The sequence below is a fragment of the Portunus trituberculatus genome, chromosome 43, assembly GCF_017591435.1.
Source record: "Portunus trituberculatus isolate SZX2019 chromosome 43, ASM1759143v1, whole genome shotgun sequence".
NCBI classification, from domain to species: domain Eukaryota; kingdom Metazoa; phylum Arthropoda; class Malacostraca; order Decapoda; family Portunidae; genus Portunus; species Portunus trituberculatus.
This window is the reverse complement of record NC_059297.1, coordinates 9,519,411-9,525,060: the sequence shown is the minus strand read 5'-3', so window position 1 is coordinate 9,525,060 and position 5,650 is coordinate 9,519,411. Positions and strand designations below refer to the sequence as shown.

Here is a 5,650-nt window from a genome sequence, read left to right as displayed (position 1 = left end):
GTTATCAAATATCAAATTAACAATCAACTCCCTGACATGAAAAAAATAAAACACTTTCCTGACTCACCCTCACACGTGGTAGCCTTGCGTGAGAGTAAAGCGTACAAACATATATACATACATCCTCCAACGAAACAACAGAGCAGCTTAATAATTAGAAGAACCCGCGCGATATAGTGACGTAATAATATATGTGATTCTGTAAGGTTCACCTGCTGAGTAATTCATACACAATAATCTCATGAGGGTAGTATTAACGAAAACTTACTGCAAGATATATATATATATATATATATATATATATATATATATATATATATATATATATATATATATATATATATATATATATATATATATATATATAGATAGATAGATAGATAGATAGATAGATAGATAGATAGATAGATAGATAGATATGCACGTGTGTACAACAGTTTTTTTTCTGGTATTATTCAGTACAACAATAAACTGCAATTTGATGAGAAGTAAAGAATATCAGTGACAGCAATCCCGGCCCTCTATGGGAGTTGATGTGAAGCTTTATTGGCGATGCAAGGAAAGAATTCATATACATAATAAATCTTGCAAAACATTACAGAACATGAAACACTAAAGGGCCAAAGAGAAGGAAAAAAGGAGTCGTCCGGTGGCCATCCTGATGCAAGTATGAAAAAAAGTTGAAAGGGAAAAAGTATAAGTAGTCGTTGAGGAGTCTTGAGTGACTTGAGGCGGTGGTGTGGTCAGGGGATGAAGACTAGTTCCGGAGAAGGGCTGGGGGGAGTGACATGGGGAGAAACAGCAGTAGGATTAAGAGAGGCTATTTGAGGGCCTTTGAAGTGGGAGGGCTTAACGAAGAAATGAGGGTGGCTGGAGGAGAGGACGCTTTAGACAGAAGAGGAGGAGGATAAGTAGGGAAAGTGGGAGGACTAAGAACTGCCGACAAAAAGACAAGATATTCTAAAGCTGACGCTAAGGGGATACCCTTGTAAAAAGTAGTTGAGTAATCATGGAATTAAAAACAGAAAAAAGAGAGAGACAAAACAACTTTAAAGAAAAAAATGTACGCTTCTTTGCATAGAAATTAATGTGAAAGAAACCAATTAAGATCAGATAAAGAAATGATAATAAGGTAAAGCCACATAATGAGTTAATTCACTTATCATGTTTTCCTGCCAGCAAAAGTGGACAATAGGGAAGGAAATGCTGTAAGACCAGGAGGGAGCCGAGTGGAGGAGCGGAGGGAGAAGGAAAAGTAAAGTGTTTTCCAATCCTCTTCTATTCTTTATCTTTGGCCTGGGCCGGTTCGAACCCCAAATTATTGCCTGTTCGGAGACCGGCCAGCGAAGGGGCAAGGCGGACACGACTCCAGAAGGGGACAATGAATTAGTTACCTGCAGTGGAATAAAGGCAATAAAGGAAGGGGAACCAGAGAGAGAGAGAGAGAGAGAGAGAGAGAGAGAGAGAGAGAGAGAGAGAGAGAGAGAGAGAGATTCTTAAAATAATCTTGCTTGCCGAGGGTAAATATACGTGTGAGTAAAAGAATGGCAGGAAAAAGCATGTAGCAATTCACTATGAGGGAAATAAATTGTAAATTGACTCACTCTCTCTCTCTCTCTCTCTCTCTCTCTCTCTCTCTCTCTCTCTCTCTCTCTCTCTCTCTCTCTCTCTCTCTCTCTCTCTCTCTCCCAGGAAGCTCTCGTTTGTGTAGTGGGAAGGAGAGGAAGGATCAATGGAGATAAAAAGAGGGGAGAAACATAAACCAAGATAACTTAAGGAGAGAGAGAGAGAGAGAGAGAGAGAGAGAGAGAGAGAGAGAGAGAGAGAGAGAGAGAGCGCGAGAGCACAATAATGAGGATTAAGTAGGGGCATTATGCATTTAAAAAGAGATGTGAAGGGTTGGGATGCGGAAGAGAAGGAAACCAAGAATGAGAAGGAGAAATAAGGCAATGAAATTATTACTTGCGTGTGTGTGTGTGTGTGTGTGTGTGTGTGTGTGTGTGTGTAATTCACCTCGGTCATCTGCTGGTAACCCAGCCAGCCTTCCCATTACTGAGCGACCTCAGAGCTCATCTTCGGGTAGGACTGAGACCACAACACACTCCACACACCGGGAAAGCGAGTCCACAACCCCTCGAGTTACATCCCGTACCTATTCACTGCTAGATGAACAAGAGCTATACATTTAAGAGGCTTGCCCATTTGCCTAGCCGCTTCCCGGGAGTCGAACCCGGACCTTCTCGGTTGTGAGCCGAACGTGTTAACCACTACACTACGCGGTGTGTGTGTGTGTGTGTGTGTGTGTGTGTAATTCACTGTTTGATCTGCTGCAGTCTCTGACGAGACAGCCAGACGTTACCCTACGGAACGAGCTCAGAGCTCATTATTTCCAATCTTCGGATAGGTCTGAGACCACCGGGACAACAAGGTCACAACTCCTCGATTTACATCCCGTACCTACTCACTGCTAGGTGAACAGGGGCTACACGTGAAAGGAGACACACCCAAATATCTCCACCCGGCCGGGGAATCGAACCCCGGTCATCTGGCTTGTGAAGCCAGCGCTCTAACCACTGAGCTACCGGGCCGTGTGTGTGTGTGTGTGTGTGTGTGTGTGTGTGTGTGTGTGTGTGTGTGTGTGTAATTCACCTAGGTCGTCTGCTGGTCACCCAGCCAGTCTTCCCTCTTACGGAGCGAGCTCAGAGCTCATAGACCGATCTTCGGGTAAGACTGAGTGAGACCTCAACACACTCCACACACCGGGAAAGCGAGGCCACAACCCCTCGAGTTACATCCCGTACCTATTTACTGCTAGGTGAACAGGGGCCACACATTAAGAGGCTTGCCCATTTGCCTCGCCGCACCGGGACTCGAACCTGGGCCTCTCGATTTTGAGTCGAGCGTGCTAACCACTACACTACGCGGTGTGTAATTCACCTCGGTCGTCTGCTGGTCATCCAGCCAGTCTTCCCCATTACGGAGCGAGCTCAGACCTCATAGACCGATCTTCGGGTAGGGCTGAAACCACATCAACACACAACACACACCGGGAAAGCGAGGCCACAACCCCTCGAGTTACATCCCGTACCTATTTACTGCTAGGTGAACAGGGGCCACACATTAAGAGGCTTGCCCATTTGCCTCGCCGCATACCGGGACTTGAATCCGGCCCTCTCGATTGTGAGTCGAGCGTGCTAACCACTACACTACGCGGTGTGTGTGTGTGTGTCGTCTGCTGGTCATCCAGCCAGTCTTCCCCATTACGGAGCGAGCTCAGACCTCATAGACCGATCTTCGGGTAGGGCTGAAACCACATCAACACACAACACACACCGGGAAAGCGAGGCCACAACCCCTCGAGTTACATCCCGTACCTATTTACTGCTAGGTGAACAGGGGCCACACATTAAGAGGCTTGCCCATTTGCCTCGCCGCATACCGGGACTTGAATCCGGCCCTCTCGATTGTGAGTCGAGCGTGCTAACCACTACACTACGCGGTGTGTGTGTGTGTGTGTGTGTGTGTGTGTGTGTGTGTGTGTGTGAGTGAATGAATGTGTGTGTGTGTGTGTGTGTGTGTGTGTGTGTGTGTGTGTGTGTGTGTGTGTGTGTGTGTGTGTGTGTGTGTGTGTGTGTGTGTGTGTGTGTGTGTGAGTGAGTGAGTGAATAAGTGTGTGTGTGTGTGTGTGTGTGTGTGTGTGTGTGTGTGTGTGTGTGTGTGTTGTAAGGCGATCGAGTGGTGCCAGAAGGTAACAAGATCAGACGGGATGTGTCGGGATCAAATCCTTATCCTGGGTACACGATTAGACTATTAGATTATAAATTGTTTTGAAGGAAGGAACTCAGTGCTAGACGGACGCTTTGAAAAGAACGAGACACGGTACATACAAGAAGAGTAAATACATAGGAGAGAAAAGTCAGGATGGAGTCAGAAGAATCGCAGCTTTCAGTAAGTAATGGATTAAAGTAGGATTGGCCACGTTAGGATGAAAGGACGTCACAGCAAGAGAGGGTAAATAGCTGGTGTAAAGTGTAGATAGTGGGAGGAGGAGAAAGGGTATTTAGAAAGTTAATTGAAGGTCGTCACAGAATGATGGTAAAAGACTGATCGATGGGACTGGGTATCCGAAAAGAATGCGAAAGGAATGGAAGTGAATGTAAACTTTTCCTTTACTCCCTAAAAAAGAAAAGGGAAAAAGTCATGAGTGATCTTTCACTTACACAATAGATTTGATTATTTATAAATGCACAATAGCTCCAAGAAAAAATAATATCTAAACCATTCATTTTGATTGGATTAATGTCCATGAAGGATCTCTTAAAGAATATTCACGACAATACCGGTGACCAAATGTAAAAATGAATTATCGGTAAATCGTTCGCTTTTAATAGATTGATACTCGCAAAAAGCTTCACACGTCAGCAATCATTAATTATGAATCCAATGCAAGCATGTAATGCAATGTAGTAAAACCTTCCAGCAATATAATCACGTTTGCCTTTCAATTTGTTTATGGTTTAATGATTGGGAAACCCGAGGTGCGAGAATCACGGCTCTCACCCCTTTTGGGAAGCACCGTAGTGTGTGTGTGTGTGTGTGTGTGTGTGTGTGTGTGTGTGTGTGTGTGTGTGTGTGTGTGTGTTTATTTACTAGTGTAATGGATTATTTGTTTATTTGTTTTATTTATGAAGCCAATATAGAAATAACGGAATTTATCGTTGCCATTGTTCTACGAAACTCGCTGAATACTATGAATCATAGAAAAATATAGATTTGTGTTAGTAACGGGTTCTTTTAGAAGTAGCTATAGATGACATTCGTTGTTGGTTACAGGAGTATTTTTTCATATATGATAGAGCTCTTCACGAAAAAAGCCAGCTTTTTTGTGTCATAGGTTGTATATACTTGTATATACCTGTGATGATGTCGGGAAATTGTGAGGCGCAGACACCCTTAGCCGACCTTAAACGGCAATCTTCATTATCTTTCCTTCCTTCAGCCACAAGGCGTTACCTGACCGGTATTTAAACCATATTAAGTGAATGGTTTTCTGGGTTGGTACATTATGCAGACGTCACTAAATAATTTGAATTTAACAAGATCATAAAGAAAAACCGGAAAGCAACTGTTGAAGGTCTTATTTAATCACGTTTGTTTGCTTTTAGAAGTTCATAATTTATATCCATCATCCATCATCGATAACAGAATTTTCTTTTAATATGAGTTACACCTGTAGCTTTCTGATCTGACTACTGCATTACTCTCAATGATTCACTAATAAAGGTGGCGTCATGGACACGCCCTTCCTTCCTCGGCTATGCAATACATCCCCTTAAATTACACGAGCTCGACGTGTAGCTGGGGTGTTGAATGATGGAGATTGCAGCGTAACAACATACGGATCGCGCGATTAATCCGCTTTATCAACACGGCGACCTCTCCGTCCTGCTGAGTTAATCTCATGTAATCTTCCGGGGTGAAAATTATTTACTGGGGACTCCCACGGACTGATCGCATCCTAGCTCACTCAGCACCACCCAGTTTAACCCAGCCGGGCCGAGAGTAATAATCCGGGTGTGTCTCTATCGGGATGACACGCCCGCCAGTTCGTCCACCAGTGCTTGCCATTCTTCCCGCTAAAGCTATCACC

General features: G+C 44.1%; 1 non-coding gene across 1 annotated transcript; it reads right to left on the bottom strand.

Annotated features, from left to right (window-relative positions):
* Positions 1–2,855: 2,855 nt before the first annotated feature.
* On the bottom strand, positions 2,856–2,927 carry Trnal-caa. The gene has a single exon. It is a non-coding gene; the product is annotated as a tRNA-Leu (tRNA).
* Between the last annotated feature and the right edge of the window lie 2,723 nt (positions 2,928–5,650).